Source organism: Mauremys reevesii, linkage group 16 (genome assembly GCF_016161935.1).
Source record: "Mauremys reevesii isolate NIE-2019 linkage group 16, ASM1616193v1, whole genome shotgun sequence".
Taxonomy (NCBI): Eukaryota; Metazoa; Chordata; order Testudines; family Geoemydidae; genus Mauremys; species Mauremys reevesii.
Genome location: NC_052638.1, coordinates 37,554,450 through 37,573,821, shown reverse-complemented (window position 1 = coordinate 37,573,821; position 19,372 = coordinate 37,554,450). Strand labels below are relative to the sequence as shown.

Sequence of the window (19,372 nt, the reverse complement as noted above, 5' to 3'; positions counted from 1 at the left end):
GAGAGATCCATTGACAGAGGGGAAACTTTAGAGGTGAAGTTAGAGACATGGCACCGTTTAGAGACAGCGATAGTTTTCAGTAGTGGAATTGAAAGGAACTGTCTCTCTGGCTTTCCAGCCGTCTTCCCTGGCTCTCCAGAGAACTTGAGAAATCTGGCTAATCATTTCTGTATGTGTCCTTCTAAGAGAAGAGAACCATTTTCAGCTGTTTAACCAAGCCTTGCCTGTGGTATCTATAACAGTATATTCTGGTGGTCATTGGCAAAAGTGAATAAAATGTTTTGAATGGAAAGGTAGAACTTAAGCAATAGTCCAAGTAATTTGAATCAGTTCTTGCTTTCACTCATCATCTGTGTTATTGGGAAAAAAACCACACTTTTGTCTTACAGCTTTTATAAAGGAATCTGATTTTTGTCGCTTTTTGAAGGTATACTCAACCTAGCACTGACACATTGAAAAAATTCCTTATTTATGCCCCTTAGAACATAAAAATGGGAAAAATAATTTATTTCTGACTGTTTAGGGCCAGCTCAAACACCCAGTTATGCAGAAGTTGTTTAAGCACTTGAACAATCACACTGAACTCCGTGAGGCAACTGAACTGATAAAGTTATTCACATGCATAAGGATCAGGCTATTAGGTTTGTTTACTTTTTCCATATCATTCAGTCTGCACATTGAAACTAGGATGGTCATTTTCACTTTTATTTATAATTACTTTCACTGGCAGATTTCAACCTGTGAGAGCTGCCGTTCATCTTGGCTGATTTTAGCGGCATTGAACTGGGGACTTTGAGATAAAAAGCATTAGCTGCTAGTGCTTGAGCTAAAGGCTCTGTAGTTGGGGGGCTGTAACATCTCATGTCATCATCTGCCGATTAGCACAGAAGGGGCTCAGTTACACACACTCACCAGTGGGTTATGCACACACTAACCAGTACAGAGTTTGGGCTCACATACACAGCACAACAGGGAAATGTTTAAATCCCCCAAATACCTATTTAAAAAAAAGCTTGACAACATATTTCTGCTTCTCTTGGGCCCACTTTTCAAAACTCTTCTCTTTGGATACATGCACGAGCTTTCATTTGTGGGTACACCACCATTAGCTGGGCAGTCCAGAATATAGACTATAGTAGCACCTAAGCCTGGGAAGGTTTGAGCTGATGGCTGTGATAGTGAAGTCTGTTTTTCCCTTCTTTGCAGAATAACTGCACTGGGTCAAATGTTGGTCCCTACCTACTGAGGGGTATAAGTCATGAAAGATGGTGGAAGTTGTACAGTGCCAGCATACAGCAAGAAGATCAGACTGTGGAATGGCCATGCAAAGGGAAGTATTGCCTGCCACACCCATTCAGAACATCACTATGGTTCAAAACATCATGACTGGCTTAAAAATGAGATTTTAAAAAAAGTTAAAATTGGGATGAATTTAGTTTCTTCTTTGGTTCTGACGCTTGCCCTCAGCTATGGTTTTCTCTGCAGTCCTGAGAGTTAAAAATGGAAGCTGAGATTCTCACATAATCACATGACTCGAAGTGCTGGGGCTTTAAGAAAATGGCAAAAATGGTGAGACTTGGCAACACTGGACAAAAAAGCACCCATCTATCTTATGTATTTAGTTGGTTCTCATCATTGTGATATACGTTGATCTTCTCACAAGTGTTTAATGCACAGAGCCTCACAACCCCTCTGTGAGTTAAGGAAATTCTATTCTCCCCCAGTGTATAGTTAAGTGATTTGCCTAGGGTCTCACAGGAGGTCTGGAGTACAGCAAGGGATTGAACCCACATCTCCCAGATCCGAGGCATCTGGCCTAACTACTGGATCATCCTTCCTCCTGTAGCCATTGTTGACTCTCTCCAAGGACCTGCTGATAGGGCTTGTGTGGGAGGGCAGGGGCACAACTAGTGGATCTATTAAATCCATTAGCTCAGATGATGAATGAGGGCATCTGCTCCTACTACATCCAGTGGGTAGACTCCCGTGTCATCATCATACAAGGTTTTTCCAAGTCCTGTACTGGACTATGGGAAGGAACTGGGTTGGCTACACTGTAACATAGACCACAATTGCAGCACAGAGCCTCTGCGTGAATGTTGAAGTTGCTGCTTCTGGGGCAGGAGAGAAGATTCCATCTTCTGAGCCACTGTGCAAGGCCTATTTTCTTGGATGTGAAGAAAGAATCCTCATTCCCTCCTCTCCAACTCAGATTCACTGTCACAAAAATTGCAGTTTGCAAATTGCACCTCCATTGAAACAATCTGAGGCTTTCACTCTTCTTTACTGTAAATGCAATTTGACTTAGTCCAAATTTGCTCTAAGTGGGTTCTGCACAGAGCCAGCTAAAAACCAAGGAGGTCTATTCCCTTGGCAGCGGTAGAAATTGACTGGTGCCCATTCATTACTGGAGGTAGCTGACAGAACGTCAAGAGTGGACAGGAAAAAAACATTTAGCCAAGGCATCTGCTGGTTGCGTGCAGCCGCTGCAGGCAGGAACTGCTTCCTCTGTTTCCAGGCTTTTTGGGGAAAGTGGAGCTAAATTAGAACGAAGTGAAAAAATGTTGCTGTGAACAACAGAATGCATTTAGCTGCTTTAAAAAAACAAAACCAACAACACAAAACCTTGGAGTGATTTACATGGGAAAGGGGAGGCGGAAAGGATATTTTAGAGGCTGTTTTCCAAAACTGATGACTAACAGAAGATACAATGGTTAAAGCAAATGGTCTAAATTTCCTGGCCTTTTAAACAGCTGAATAGATACTGACAACAAGGGTACCCTGTTTTTCTCCTTGCATAGCCACTAGAAAAAATTCTTCTTGTTGTTTTTTTTAAGTGCTTGGTGCTGTACAAGACAAAAAAGACTGCCTCAAAGAGCTTGCAATGTAAGGGCCCTACCTTGGAATCAGATCCTTAAAGAAACATGGAGTCCCAGTGAAGTCAATGGGCCTCTATGTGGTTGTGCCCCCAACAAGACAGATGTAGAGAAGGCAGGAATCAGTGGGAATTGTGGCAGTGGGGAACAAGTCAGACAACTTTAAATACATTGTTTTATTAATCTTGACTCATTTCTTGTGGAGGCATTTGAAAATTTGTCAGTCTTTCTACTTTCTGCAGTGTCTTTGGGTTACTTAGACTTAGTAGGGTTGCCAACTTTGGTTGGACATATTCCTGGAAGTTCTGTCACATAACATAATCTTTAATCATTAATAGAGAAGGCAGGAATCAGTGGGAATTGTGGTGGTGGGGAACAAGTCAGACAACTTTAAATACATTGTTTTATTAATCTTGACTCATTTCTTGTGGAGGCATTTGAAAATTTGTCAGTCTTTCTACTTTCTGCAGTGTCTTTGGGTTACTTAGACTTCGTACGGTTGCCAACTTTGGTTCGACATATTCCTGGAAGTTCTGTCACATAACGTAATCTTTAATCATCAATTCCTGGAGACTTCTGGACAATCCTGGAGGGTCAGTAATGCTAAGACTTAGGCATCTAAGTCCAGCATTGAGGCACCACTCAGCTGCTGCCTAACCGTGGAGGCTCCTAAGTTTCCACTGGTGGACATCAGCGAAGCCACCTGCATCCTGACGCTGCTGCGCTGCTTGGCACCCAAGCTCATGCCTAAGTCCTGGCAGGATTCTTACCCTAGGTGGACCCCCCACCTGTGAGCCGGTAGGCATGCTCTGAGCATGCCTAGCTGGACAAGAGTGAGCTGGGAGTGAGGAGGTCAGGAAGTTTACATGTAACCAACAGCTCACTGAGGTGGGCACTTACCTGGGATGTGCGAGACTCAGGTTTGAACCCTTACTTTACCTGGGGCAGAGCAGGAGCTTGGGCGCAGGTCTCTCACAGCCTCGGTGAGTGACGTAACCCCTCGGCTAGCGTGGTGTGGGGTTCACTTTCCTATTGAATCTGTCTGACTTCCTATAAATAGTCACCAGAGCAGTGGCCTGAACCCGGCGCTCTCACATCCCGGCTGAGTGCCCAAACCACTAGGCTATAGAGACAGTCCCTCATTTTTATGAGAGGACTGAGCTGGTTTAGGAACCTCATGCTGGGAGCAGATTTATGGCTGTGATTCCTGAGGGGAGACAGACGCTTCCCTCTGGCCCATCAGCCAGGCGCCTAAGGCCCAGCTCAAGAGGAGTTAGGTTCCTAACGGCTCGTCTACACGACAAGCTGGTGCAGCTGTAGCACATCTGGTCAAGGTGCCCGATGCTGACAGGAAAGGAGCTAATAAATCCACCTCCGCGACATAGCTCTGTCCACACCGGCGCTTAGGTCCGTGTAACTTACGTCATGCGGGGGTGCAGCTTATTCACACCCTTGAGTGCAGGGCCAGCTCCAGGCACCAGCGCAGTAAGCAGGTGCTTGGGGCGGCCAACGGAAAGGGGCAGCACATCCGGGTCTTTGGCGCGGGTCCCTCAGTCCCTCTCGGAGGGAAGGATCTGCCGCCGAATTGCCGCCGAAGGATGAAGCATCAGTGGTAGAGCTGCCGCCGATGTGCTGCCAATCACAGCTTTTTTTTTTTCCACTGCTTGGGGCGGCAAAAACACTGGAGCTGCCCCTGCTTGAGTGACGTAAGTTATAGTGAAGTAAGTGGTAGTGTAGACCCGGCCTTAGAGCCCTCAACCCCACTCCTTTCCTCTGCATTTCACGACTGGCTGGCTAGCTTCCCACTCAGCTCCAAACTCTCCCTGGACAATGTGTGGGGAACGCAGGTGCATAACTTGGGGCTGTGGATTCCCTTGGTGACAGGACAATGTTGTATTAATTTAGATGGAATAAGTGGGCCAATGGTGTTAACATAAACCAGTAACTGTCCAACATTCAACAGCATTAAAGAAGGTTTGGGGTTTGGCTTACAGAGACCTCAGCCTGCTTAGTATCGTGGCTAACACACCATTAAAATCCTTTAAAATGCTTATTAAAGATACTGAAAAGAAGAAAAAAGAGTTAAAGCCTTTAAAATGTAAAGTACTAAACAAGCTTTCATCTTAACAACATCCCTTATTCCCTTTCCCTTTAGATGGAGAGAATTTTTAGAAGGAAAAACCCGCTGGTCTGACAGTCCCTTAGATGATATCAAAGATGGTAATAACTGTTCTGCTGGGGAGAAGAGAAGAAGTTAGTTGAGGTGGGCACAGGTGCAGACTTTCCAAAGTGCTGGGGGGGGGGGTGCTTGACCCTTGGCTCTGTCCCAGGCCGTGCCCCCACTCCACCCCTTCCCCAAGGCCCCACCCCCACCCTGCCTCTTCCTGCCCCTGCTCAATCCATACCCACCTTTTCCTGCCCCCTCTCCGTCCCTGTCCCGTCTCCTCCCCTGAGTGCACAGTGAAACAGCTGATCACAGTGGGTGGGAGGCGTGTGTGTGGGGGGGATGTTAAGCGCTGATCTGCGGGGCCAGCTGGCGAGTGGGAGGCACTGGGGGCTGGGAGGGAGCTGATAGGGGGCCGCTGCTGGGTGCTCAGCACCGACCATTTTTTCCCTGTTGGCACCTATGGAGGTGGGCTGGAACTGTTGTTGAAGTCCGATCCCATTTCATCCCAGGTAGCGTCTGAGGAGGAGTTGTTTTATTCACTTTTGCCATCTGGGTCCCTCTTTCTGGTCCAGTCTGGTCAGGATCAGGATGATGAAGGCCCAGGGTCTCAAGAGGTGTTGGCGATTGCAGCGATGATGATGAAATGCACACCAGTAGATACTTTTTCTCCCTGAAGTCTCTTTCTAAAAGGACTCCCAAAGGGAATGGTGGGCAGAATACCCCAGACCCTCATTATTTTTTCCACCAGTTTGGCCTAGTTTCCAACACGCCAGTTTTGCTTCATTAATTTCTGGTTCTTCACTTTTCTAGTTTACCAGGCATGATCTTAACACAGTCCTGGAGTTACAGCTGTAGGCCTTTTTGTTTGGACTAATTCGGACTCTCTCTTTCTTTTGCACCTTTTCCCCATAGGTCACTGTGACATTGTGTGAACTTGCATGTACCTTTTACAGCTGTATTCACAATTAGGGTAAATTTGTAGGCCCAATTATTAGAACAGAACCAAAGTCCCCTTTGTTAAACTAGTAGCTATTGATATGAATGTATCACATTAGTGCCCCAGACATGGCTAGGCACTGTGCAAACACATGTGAGGGCATGGTCCCAGCCTCGAAAAGTTCCCATCTTAAAAAAGCCTAGTCAATGATATGCACATTTGAGGAGAACTCTTCTTTCCCTTCGGTTTAATGCAATTTCTTGACTCACTCTGAAGCTGCCCTAATTCACGCAAGTCGGTTCATTTCCTTTCTCTAATCCTTCTCTCTGATTAATTCTCAAGCTCCACAGTCCAGTTTTGGTGATGACAATACAGTCAGATTCATGCTAAACATTGGCAGGAACATCTGGTTTGTAGTATCATAAGGCCAGCAGAAGGAAGAAACAACCACTTGGTACAGGGGAGAAAATGTCCATTTACATAGACAAATAGCATGAAAAGAAATGCATGGCGATGGTACAGTCGAGTGGTTAGAACAGCAGCGTAGGAACTGGGTATTCTGGTTCTGCTCCGTGTACAGCTCATTGGGAATTACTGGTCAAAATGAGAGCCATTCATCTCCAGAATAGCCCAGCAGTTGGGGCAGACATGTAGGATGCAGTATAAAGACACTGCTCCCAAGCAGACAAGATACAGACTTGAACCTGCCTCTCCTCCATCCCATACTAGCACTCTACCCACCAGGCTATTAGCTATGCGGGGGGTTTCTTCTTTCATGGACATTTTTGAAAGGTTTTAGTTTTGTTGCCCATTGGACAGGGAACAACTGCCATAAGCTCAAATTTTTCCATGAGATAGAATTCTTGTTTTCCAGCCACACTTAGTTCCCTGCTCTGTCCAACAACTCATTGTGTGATTTGGGGCAAATCAAAAAAAGCCAACCCTCTCCATGCCTCAGTTTACCTATTTATAAATGGGGGGAGCTAATAAATATACCTGCCTAATTCACAGGGGGGTGTGAGGATTCTGAGTTTTCTAAAGCATTTCAGGCTCTTCAAATGAAAGGAGCTTTTGGAAATTTCAAGTAATTACTTGTTTAAAGTTGCTGGAGCACAGCTGGTTGTGGTGCCTTAGGTAACATTTAGGGAAGTAACAAGGAGGAAAGAAAAAAAAAACCAGCCTGCTTATTTGGGAGCTTATTTCCCTCGACGGAATTGGAAACACTAAGAGGTTTACAGATTGTCCATTGCAGCGTATTTCCTATGAGGGGGTATCATCTACTCCCAAAGGAATGTATGGGCGGAAAACACTCCAGTCGGGGAGGATTTTTGGAGGCCAAAACACCAATTAGGTCTGTGCTCCCACTTGGCATAGGCACAAGCCGTTCAGCATTTCTACTGAAAACTGGCCTCCTGTGCTCCTTGCAGCTAGCTTGGACTTTTTTTATTTAGTTTCGTTTACAAGGTTGTTAACATTTCAGTTTCCCTACTCTCTCCTCACTCCTCTTGGTCCCATCCTCCCTACACATGGAAGAACTCTAGATCAGTGGTTCTCATTCAGGGGTACACAATCCTGGGGGTATGCAGAGGTCTTCCGGGGGTACATCAACTCAACTAGATATTTGCCTAGTTTTACAACAGGCTACATAAAAAGCATGAGCGAAGTCAGCACAAACTAAAATTTCATACAGACAAAATTAGAAAGTCAGCATTTTTTCAGTAACAGTGTGCTGTGCCGCTTCTGTATTTTTGTGTCTGATTTTGTAAGCAAGTAATTTTTAAGTGAGGTGAAACCAGGGGTACATAAGACAAATCCTGAAAGGGGTACAGTCATCTGGAATGGTTGAGAACCACTGCTCTAGATGAATGGTTGGACCCACTTTCAAAAACAGTTATGGCCACCCACACAGAGCTAAAACAGCTAACTGCTCATTTCACTTTGGTTTGTTTAAGCCAAAAATGTACCTGTTTTTGGCACATTGTATCCCTCTTCGTTACAGAGGTCTGAACTCCCCTGCCAGAGAAATCCACCCCTCCCTCATTTTAGGATTTATGAATCAGCTAGAATGTGTTCAAACTGTGCAACCAAAAGCAATAGTTTCAGGGTCACTTTCTTGGGTTGTTTCCCATGTGAGCCAAGGCTTGATAAATCATGTCATTTATTTACGGACTCCACTAGCCAATTGCCATTCAAAACGCCACTTGTGGCTTTCAAACCTAAGTGAATTATTGGGTATGTGATACACTCCTCTTCCTTAACAACACATTCAGATGTCAGGGCTCTGAGAAGCACTTTCCTCTTGGAGGCTTGTTCCGGCACAAGGGAAGAAAGGACTAAGGTAGCTTTAACTGATTATCACCCAGCGTGATGCATCTGCGAATGGACCAGAGATTCTGCTGGGACATCACAAAGAGAAAAATGTGACTATTTATTGCTTCTCAGTGTCAGTTAATTTAAAACAGAAAAGTACCCTAGGCACGCAATAGGCCTCATATGGACAAACCTTGAGGCCATGCAGAGCCCCATTGAAATCAGAGACCATTTAGATATGTAAAGTCCAGCACACAAATAAATATTTGCAGAATCAGGGCCTTATATTGTGTATTCTGATTTCAGTTTCTATTCCACAGTGTAATCAGATATAGCTGTGTGTGTAGGCACATATCAATATGTCTGTGCATATATATCCCAGTATCTGTGTGAACTTTACCACATTTTTTCTATTTAATATTTATTTATTCATCTTTGTGATCCCCAATTCTTGTGATATCATCTGAGATTAGACATTCAAACACACCATAAAGAATGGCAGCTTTATTGATCCATTAACTTCTCTAGAACACCTCCAGCTCTAAAAGATTGCTACCAGCAAGCAGGAGATGTGATCAGAGAAATTAACAAGAGTGATTGTGAGCCTAAAACTCACAATCACACATCTCTCTGCAACTGAGGAGGGAGTAACTAATTTGCATTTAGCACATGGGGGAAACGCCACACCTTGCCTTGTCCCAGCTGAAGTGTGTTCTCTAATGAATTTTTCCTCAGGAAATGAGAAGATTTGCATGACACTAATTTGGACTTGATTAGTGAACACTTTTTAGCTGTGGCTAGGGACCAGCCAATCTCTTGCTTAGATCAGCTTTAGTTACTTCCCTGATAGCCAGTGGAGACTCCTTTGTTGAGCCCTCATTCTGCTGTAACATGTAATAGGCAGCATTTTCACTTGCACATTTAACTCTGGAGGCAGTGTTGGAAACAAGCAAGTGAAGTAATAATGCTGGCATTAGTAAAACATATGTAGAGGAATGGACCGTAAAACCTCAAACTTCAGGTACATTGACTGCAGGGTGGCAAAGCTTCTTAGTCCATTGTACCTCTTTGCACCCCTGCAGGGATCTCAAGTGTTCAGCTGGGCTGCAGGTAGACAGCTGTTGTTCTTCCCCCAGCCATGTGGGGTTGCTGTAGCACCCAGTTTCCTGAAGCTAGGTGGGTGCTCTGGCTCCTACCTCTCTGCTCTTCCAGGCTAGAGTGGTGCCCCCAGGAAGGCAGAGATGGAAAAACAGCTGCAGCAGGAGGAGGAGAGATGGAGGGGGACATGATGGAGAAAGCTGCTCCTGCTCCTCCATTTCACAACATGCCTGGGCTGCCCGAGGCGCTTCCCTTGCCACTGACAATCCCTGTCCCACAGCCCTGACTTTTCCTGATACCCTCACCCCTACCTGGTTCCCTCCAAGCCTCTCTTGACTCGGAGGTGCATGTGGAATAGACTCCTGCCTCCCCACCTTGCTACTGATTGAGGTGGCGGGGTGTTCCAGTTGCCAAGGGCTGAACCAGTGACTCTTGCTCACCGGCCAGAGGGGTTGCACCCATGGAGCTGCAGAAGACTTGGAAACTGCATAGGGAAGTGCTGCCCTGAGATTGCACTGAACCCCTCGCTCTATCTCACGCCGATGACAGAGGAGAGGAAACAAGACGAGAGGATGTCGCAATGTAGGTGTCGTGGTTGTGCATTCTCATTAATACAGAAGCTGCTTACGCCAGTGCATTAGGTTGTTGTACCGGGTTCTGGGAAGCAGGACTGCGGGGCAACCATTTAAAATGGGCAGTGAGTGGGGCAAAGATTTGCTTTGTTTAGTACATTTCAGCATTGTCTTTTCCACAGTGGATCGGCTAAAGACCATATTTAAGTTGGTGCACCTGGATTATAGTATGAGACAGTAAGTTCTGGTTGAAGTTTACTCTTACGATTGTTGCTTTGAAATGTTACTTTGTACTGCTTTATGCTGAATTGTTTAAATTGGTATTTGCCAGAAAACAAATTGGTCGGTTTCATAAAAATAAATGACCAATATTTAATGCGACCATTTCTAAGCTAGACTGTTTAAATTGCATTGCCTAAAAGATGCGTTACAGGAGGGAAGCAGTAAATAACTTACCTAGTGAACTTTTACATAATATACTGAGAATCCCTTTTTTAAAAGCTAAATTCAAATACTCTTAGAGGTTACACACTAAAGTACTTAACATGGTTGCTTTGGAATAGAATGAAAGCAAAACCACTTGCCTAGATAGCAGGTTAAGGTAGGGGTAAAATCCTGATGGAGCTGGGAGTCAGGTGAGCATGGAAGGAGTTGAGGTGGCAGGATAGAGTCCTGATGGAGATGGAGCCAGAGGCTTCTCTCCACCTGATCAAACTCTGGTGCCATGACGTGACAGTGACAGTCTGCCAGCCCCCCCATCCCAAATGCTCCAGGTCAGAAAGATTTAATGGGACATGGTTTCTGCCCAGGCTGGTTTGTGGGAGGCATCTCTGCTTCAGTCCAGCCCACGAGAGGCTTGGGTGAGTTCTGATCTGGGTGATTTGGAAAGCAAGAAACTGCAACATTTCTGGGTTGGATGGTAGCTATGGAGGTGATGGAGAAAGACCTGGAGCCACCACCCTCCCCAGCCTGCCAGGAGCTGCATGTCCACTACTGCTTAAAGTGCTGGGGCTGTGTGCCCCTACAGGTATAGTTCAAAAAGGGACTGGGCCCTGGCCCAGGTGGCTCCTCCCTACTCTGGCCCATGCTAGGAAGGTGTGGAATACCTGTGAGGTTTAGATAGGCCATAAGCAAAGCCCTGCCTGGTGAATCATGGGAGATGTGGGTTGTGAGACTATAGGGGTGGGAAGAAATGTGTCTGTAGGTTGAATGCTTATGGCACAGATGTATCCACTCAGTTATAAGTGTGTCCTAATGATACTGCTTAAATTGTTCTATGTTTATTTAGTAGCCATATGCTCTGGAAATGGGTCTAACTTTTCTATACTGCTTTCTGAACGAGCCGGCTGTAGGCTGCGGTGATGGTATTGCACTCTGGAGATGATGTCCTGGGGATATAGCCTGGGGTTCCTAACTGGGATTTTGGATCAAGTAAATAGGCGACTGCCCCTACAGAAATAATCATATTAATGATAAAAACACCTGACTCTTATATGGCACTTTTCATCAGTAGATCTCAAAACGCTTCGTGTAGCCCAGGTTTTACACTGAGCTCTCGGTGGTGGGACAGGACCCTGGGAATGTAGGCCCTGATTCTGCAAGTTATGCTGCATGTAAGGAGGCAGGGTACTGCTTCCCCTGCATGGAACCCCACTGACCTCAATGGGGTAGTGTGTGCACACAAGGGTCTGCTTATAAGATGTAATTTACAGGCTGGGGACTTGAGTTAGTGCTGTGTGCAGCTCTTAATTGCTTATGATATACCGAGCTTTCTACATCAACAGCCCTCACTACTGAATCTCTGTACATTGGTTGAAGGCAGGGACAAGTGGGGCAGGGCCCCCCACGAGAGTTTTTCAGGGCCCCTGGAGCGGGGTCCTTCACTTGCTCCAGGGGCCTCGGAGCTTCTTCCGCTCCGAGTCTTCGGTGGCAATTTGGCGGCGGTGGGGGGGTCCTTCCACCCCAGGACCCACCGCCGAAGTGCTGGGGAAGACACCAGGCCCCCTGAATCCTCTGGGCGGCCCTGGTTGAAGGTGCCTGGGATACCACAGACATGTTGCTGTTGGGAGATTTTGCATTTGATCAGAAATGATCATTTTTGTGATTCTAGTTTGACTGACGAAGTGGGGATTCACCCACGAAAGCTCATGCTCCAATACGTCCGTTAGTCTATAAGGTGCCACGGGACTCTTTGCTGCTTAGTTTGACTGAGGGTTCTTTGGAGTGCTAGTAATTATAATTTCGGATCTACAGGTCTGTGAAGCTCTATGTGAGAGCTAGGTATTATTAAAAGCATTGATGTTTAGAGCGGGGAAAAGATTGAGGCTTGCAAGGTCAGCATGTATTGTATAATAACCCCAAGAGAGGACGTTTCTGACACACAGTTGATACTGCACTTAATTTTAGGACCCACTGTACTGGAATATGCATCCAATTATATGTGCAGTCACTTAATGTACAATGCAGAGCTCAACAGACTGGGTGTCTGTTATGTATATAAGCGAGATCTCTGTTCCACCTGTTGCTGAATGTAAGGAGCCAAATTCTATCCTCATGCTCAGGATGCCCACTCACTTCAGTGGGAGTTGCGTGCACATCTGATGGCAAACTTTGGCATGCAATGAAGGGGCCGACGCTCTGTGATGCACGTGCAGTTTGGTGCAGTGCGTATGGTGGCCAAACGTTACATTAAAGCTTCTATTGTCAGAAACTCAAGGGAAGCTATCAGCTTCGAGCAATTATTTCCTGGCCCAGTGGGAGCGTTCAGATTGCAGTAGGATCTCAGGAGACAGTTTTGGGCCGTGCTATATGTACCTGGTGAGATTATGAAACAGAAACATGCCTGATGCAGATTGGTGGTTGATTGGTTACACAATAATGTGACAAGGAGGGGGGGCAGCATGGTAGTGGAGCAAACTGGAGGTGGAGGAAGAGGGATTCATGGAGGAAGCCTTGCCTTAAGCATTTTCCTGCCCTAGGATGACCAATGTATATCCTGAGAAAAGGGCACTTGTATTGTACAGCTCTTGTGCTCTGCCCATCCTGCCAGAAACAATAGGGCTGCTCTCAAAAAGGCATGTGAGATAGAAAGCCTGGGGCTTTTTAGGGAGGAGTGGGTGAAGAGGAGTTTGCATTGCCTCTCTGGGACTACTTCGGAGTCTGATACAGGAGAAAGCAATGCTGATATTGCTGCCTTCCCACCTTTCCAGCTGCAATGTACTTTGTGCCACCAATCTCTTAATGAATTACAGCACAAGATCCCTGTGATTTGGGAAAGGGAGTCCAGCAAGGAGTAGGGTGGGAACCCAGTAGCCTGTTTTAGACTGGCTGGATAACTAATGCAACAACAGGAGAAATGTAGCAGGCTCAGCAATCCTAGTGGCGAGCTCAGAAATGACCTAGGTTTGTTACAGAACTTGGCCCAGGCTGTTTGAATGGCAGAGATTCATCCCTCTAAGAAAACCCGGGCGCAAGTGGATCTGGAGTGCAAATGTGCATGGCTGTGCTGTAATGAGGAGGACATCACTAGGTTAACAAGGTCCTTTACTTCCCCCTCTCCCTGCAGTGGTTGCGGCTATCTATGTATTAATGGTTCAGTAAACCTGGGTCAGTGGGAGGCTTGGGACTGAAGCCAGGTGAAACTCGGCAGTTTAAACAGTGTTTGTTGTGAGCTTTTGCAACCACTCAGAGAGAAATTCAGGAGTCACTGAGCCTCAGGAATCGAAGCTGAATCCAGCCCTGTGAAGCAAACAAGTCTTTTACACCTTTATCCAAGGGCTCATGTTGGTTTTTGTGCAATGTTCACGACTGATATTGCAGGCCTGAGTCCGATTCCTGCTACATCAGGGTAATTCCACTGATTTGAATGTGGATTGTTAGAACCCCAGCTGGGTGGTTAAGCCACCACGGTCTATGTCTATGCTACGTACATGGATGCTATCTGTTCATTTAATATATGTATGTTCTCATAGGAACTGATTTAGTTACATCTTATAGAAATGGCATCTTGGGACTGGGGCAGTTGCCTCAGAAGAGGAACAAAATCCTCTTCCTTAAGGGATAAGGGAGGGAGGCCGGTGTTTGGCTTGTTTCTGTTTGTGGAGTCCTGTTTGGAAATACGGGAAAGGCTCTCAGGTACTAATAGGGCTATCTGTGGATCCTGCAAGGGTCTTTTAATTTAGCACAAGCAATTTCTGTCTGAAAATGCCAACTGGAAAAAGAGGTGGTTGCCATCCATCACATGGTGCTGTTTTACAAAATTGTAGTCATCTGATAAGAATATGAGAAGATAAGAACAGCCACACTGAGTCAGACAATGGTCCATCTAGCCCAATGTCCTGTCTTTTGACAGTGGCTGGTGTCAAATGCTTCATGGGGACTGAACAGAACAGGGCAATTATTGAATAATCCATCCCCTGTCGTCCAGTCCTAGCTTCTGGCAGTCAGCGGTTTAGGGACACCCAGAGCATGGGGCTGCATCCCTGACCATCTTGGCTAATAACTATTGATGGACCTATCCTCCATGAATTTATCTAGTTCTTTTTTGAACCCATACTTTTTTGAACTTATACTTTTGGCCTTCACAATGTCCCCTGGCAATGAGTTCCACAGGTTGACTGCCTTGTGTGAAGAAATACTTCCTTATATATTTTTTTAAAACCCAGCTGTCTATTAATTTCATTGGATGACCTCTCATTTTTGTGTTATGTGAAGGGGTAAATAACACTTCCTTATTCACTTTCTCCACTCCATTCATGATCTGATAGACCTCTATTATAACCCCCTTTCTCCTCTCTATTCCAAGCGGAAAAGTCCCAGTCTTTTTAATCTCTTCTCATATGGAAGCTCTTCCATACCCCCACCTCATTTTTGTTGTACTTCTCTGTACTTTTTCCAATTCTAATGTATATTTGTTTGAGATTGAGTGACAAGAACTGCACATAGTATTCAAGGTGTGGGCGCACCATGGATTTATGTAGTGGCATTATGATATTTTCTGTCTTGTTAATTATCCCTTTTCTAATGGTTCCTAACATTCTGTTAGCTTGTTTGACTGCTGCTGCACATTGAGCTGATGTTTTCAGAGAACTATCCATGGTGCCTCCAAGATCTTTCTTGAGTGGTAACAGCTAATTTAGTTTCCATCATTTTATATGCATAGTTAGGATTATGTTTTCAAATGTGCATTACTTTGCATTTATCAACATTGAATTTTATCTGCCATTTTATTGTCCAGTCACCCAATTCTGAGATATCCCTTTGTAACTCTTCATGGTCTGCTTAACTGTCTTGTGTAATTTAGTATTGTCTGAGAACTTTGCCGCCCAGAGGGGTGCTTGAGCCCCAACCCGTCTCTTCCTGCCCTGCCTCGCCTCTCTCTGCCCCCTCTCTCCCAGCGCTTCCTGCCCGCCGCTGAACAGCTGATGCTTGGTGGGTGGGAGGCACTGGGTGGAAAGAGAAGAACTGACCAATGGGGCCTGCCAGTGGGTGCTGGGGCCCGGAGCACCCCTGGAGTCAGCACCTAAGTTGCCACCTCACTGTTTACTCTCTTTTCCATGTCATTTACAAATATGTTGAACAGCACTGGTCCCAGTACAGTTCCTTGGGGGAACTCCAATATTTACCTCTCTTCACTGTGAAAACTGATAATTGTTTCCTCCTCTTTGTTCCCTATCTTTTAACCAGCTACTGATCCATGGGAGAACCTTCCCTCTTATCCCAGGACTGCTTACATTGCTTAAGAGCCTTTGGCGAGGGATCTAGTCAAAGGCAATCAGGGTGAAGATAGTGTGACTTTCGTTTCCAATTAATTACTGCAAATAGTAAATACCAAAAAGTCAAAGTGAGCAGTTTTAAGACAACCCATAGGCTGAAATTTGTTGGCACGAACTTCTGAGTAAATACGTATGAGCAATGGACATTTGTAATATTCTGCCTTGGCTTGTGAACCATCCACCAACAGAAAAAGCGCGACTCTCACGTTCAATGCTATTTGTATTGAATAATTTCAGCATCCTGAGCTGTGGCCTTCCTCCCTGAACAGTGCCACGACAGGAATTAATGAGGACCACAGGGATAACCGTCTGAAATGAGAAGGGCTAGGCACTGTTACAGGTGTGCTTTGCTGTTCTGTGTTACTTAACTGCATCAAGGACCCCTAGCCAGAGTTCCCATGAAATGCATTGTGGGAGAGAATTGTATTATGGTCTCAATCCAATTTTAAAGCTACCTTCAGCAAATTTCTTTCAAGTAAAAAGTGCATGTTCTAACCCCATCTGATGCACACAGCTGCAGATGCATAAGTACAGAGCCTCTTAAAACCAGAGACACATAAATAACTGTCTGAGAATAATGTAACTGTTATGACATTACCAGACCCATACGATACAATTTTCATCAGCTTCGACACAAAAGACAATTATGACTCATAATCCGTGAAGCATTTGATTTCCCCCTGGAGTCACTGCTTGACTCAGAGTTCAGTGCATTGTTTGCCTATAGGAAAGAGGGGATGGGAGGGGGAAGACTTCAGGTTATGTGTGAGCATGTCTATAACACTGCTTGCATGAGTGCTGTAGTCATGTTACACTCTCACAGTAGTAAGAAGCACTGGGGTACCGCTTTCTTGGACCTTGGGTAACATGGAGAGGAATAGCTGAGCATGAGCAGGACTAAAAAGTGATTGAAAAGCCATTGTCTTATAATAATAATTAAAAATTGTTGGACTTCTGAGGCTATTAATAATTACTAACGCTCGTATCTAGCACTTTTCATCAGTAGCGCTTTCACCCACGAAAGCTCATGCTCCAATACGTCTGTTAGTCTATAAGGTGCCACAGGACTCTTTGTCGCTTTTCACATTATATTGGCACTTAAACAACTCTCCCCCTTACTGTTTTGCTTGAATAGTAGCACAATGTTTTGATTTTCAGCTGTTAAGTATTGCGCCTTTATTCAGCTGATGCCCTTTCTGTTTCAATAGGCCTCTTTTTGTACATGTTAAATACATTTGATCAGCAATTCTTTCCCAATAAGAATTACAAACCCTCCACTTGCCCAGCAGTAGAATTAGGGATGATTTAGTCAATTAGAGAATCCTGTTTTCACTGACACTAATGACAAAACTTCCATGGTGTTCAAGGAAACCAGTATTTGTCTCGAGAGAGAACTTCTTACGAATGCAGCTATAACTGTAATAACCATGTTGCACTGAGCAACTCTACTTGCTGTATATGAAGGGAACCAGCAAGTATTTGTAATAATTCATAAGAGGCAAATTCCAAAACTAGGCATTTTAGTTTGTTGAAGCATCTAATAGTTCGTATACTTTTTGGTCTGGAAATCGGGTTCTAGCAGACATTTCCTCTGTCTGGTTTTGGTAGCTCCTGAAATACCAGAGTTGTATCTATTTTTTGCAGTATTCTGGCATGTCTGCTTCCAGTCCCGGCTGAAATCAGGATGTGCAGAAGTGAGTAAATATTACAAATAAAAATTAACCAAACCCTTTCAAACCTCCTAAAAGTACGCATGGAAAATCAGATAGGGAGAAAAACAAAGGCTTACATATACATGACACTCCCCCAAGATACCAACCAGCCAATAAGCCCTGTGGGGGAATTTACTTCACAACCCCAAATTCAGCTATTAGCTCAACCCCCTACATGTGAATGTGAATAGTTGATTAAAAATAAATAACCTTTCTGCCCTGTTGACACACTCCTTGGATCCAAGGCCAACATTTTCCTGGTTTTTTTCAGTGCCCAATTTTAGACTCTTTGGGTGAAATCCTGGCCACATGCAAAACAATGGTAAAACTCTCATTAACTTAACTGGATCCGGATGTTATCCCTTGAGTCTGATTATTATTATTTTTTTTAAAAGTGATGAGCAACCACAACTCCTACTTAAAGTTAATGGGATCAACAGGCTCCCAGCAACTCTAAAGATCAGGACCAAGCTGTCTCAAGTTGGACTCCCAAAAAGCAGAGGATGCTTCTTAAAATTTAGACCTGAAGTGATTATCTTTAATTCCAGCATTACGGAGACAAGCCTGGGAAGAGATGGAATCTTGACTCTTCTTTGCTAAAGGGAACTTTCAATTTACAATTTGATGACAGAAGAATGAATCAGAGGGACACTGTCTGTTTGGTTTCTAAAGTTAGTCTTAAGTATTCAGAGGTCATGAAGCATAATAGGTTACAGGACCAGAAATTGTTAGGTACAGCTGGATGCATCATATTAGATTAGTGTGTGGATTTAGCTCTGGCTGATTACCCATTTGTCCTGCGTCATTGTGGGTTGGCATATTAGATACTTCAGTGCTATTTACAAAGCCCCCGCCATTCTTTTTCCTACACCACAAAGGTATGTAACAGCAGTTGTCCACATGGTTCTCTTGAACTTCGAAGGCTGAGCGTATTGCTTTAAAGATTAATTATGAATATGGTTTGAGTTACCATTTGCTATGGCCAGAGCCCTTTCAACCTGCACAACATAAGCAAAAAGTGAGAGCCTTATGCAAGTTTGATCCTGCAGCAGTGGCGGATTAATGATTTTGCTGCCCCTAGGCCCTGAAATAATTGTCGCCCCGCCCACCACTGGCCCTGCCCCAACTCCACCCTTTCCCCGCCCCCATTCCAACCCCTTCCCCAAAGTCCCACCCCAACTCCGCTCCCTCCCTGCCCCTATTGGATCCCTTCCCCAAATCCCCATCCCGGCCCCACCTCTTCCCCGAGCGGGCCGTGTTCCCCCTCTTCCCCCCTCCCTCCCTTCCCCACGAAACAGCTGTTTTGCGGCACAAGAGCAGGGGAGCTTCTCCATGGGTGCTCAAATTTGCCGCCCCTTCAAATTTGCCGCCCTAGGCCTAGGCCTTGTCGGCCTAGGCGATAATATGCCGCTGCCCTGCAGGGAGACAGGTTCTGGTTTTAAAGATCTACTCCAGACTCAGTTAAACTAGCCTCCAACGTAAGTGTTTTTTCTCCAGAAAACCAATCTTTGTTGCAATGGATTGGACCAAATAGCTGACGCTTTGAAATCAAGTTGACATGGAAGTTTTTAGAGCCAATATTCATTCAATTCCCGTGCAGTTGCAGATTGTTGTAATTTGCCGACTGTCACAAACGCTACTTTTTTGCTTCTCTCCTAACTCTCCTCCCCCAGAATTACAATAACTCCTTTAATTTCTGCATCAAGCCTCCCACGCTGCTACTACAAGCAGCCGTCACCAGCTCAAAGAGCAAGAAGGCATATCCCCTCTGCCGTTTCCCTTTACCTCTTAACCTTGACCCACAATATGCTGAAAGTTGTTACTGAAAACCAGCCTGATCAGAAATGACATTAAAAAAACATGCACTACTAGATGCAACAAAAATCCAGCAATGCTAAGAATAAGGTAGCCAACAATTTATCTTTC

The 19,372-nt window shown here is 45.0% G+C and overlaps 1 long non-coding RNA gene across 2 annotated transcripts in view; it reads left to right on the top strand.

The window, feature by feature from the left end:
- The window catches only part of LOC120384242, a 73,415-nt gene that overhangs the window by 37,194 nt on the left and 16,849 nt on the right, over positions 1–19,372 (top strand). The window contains exons 3-5 of one of the 2 annotated variants that reach the window (XR_005588705.1): positions 1,207–3,674; positions 5,032–5,139; positions 8,251–8,536. This is a non-coding gene — a long non-coding RNA (uncharacterized LOC120384242). Of the gene's footprint in view, positions 1–1,206; positions 3,675–5,031; positions 5,140–8,250; positions 8,537–19,372 lie in introns of those variants that run through there. The other variant, XR_005588704.1, reaches the window with a different exon arrangement.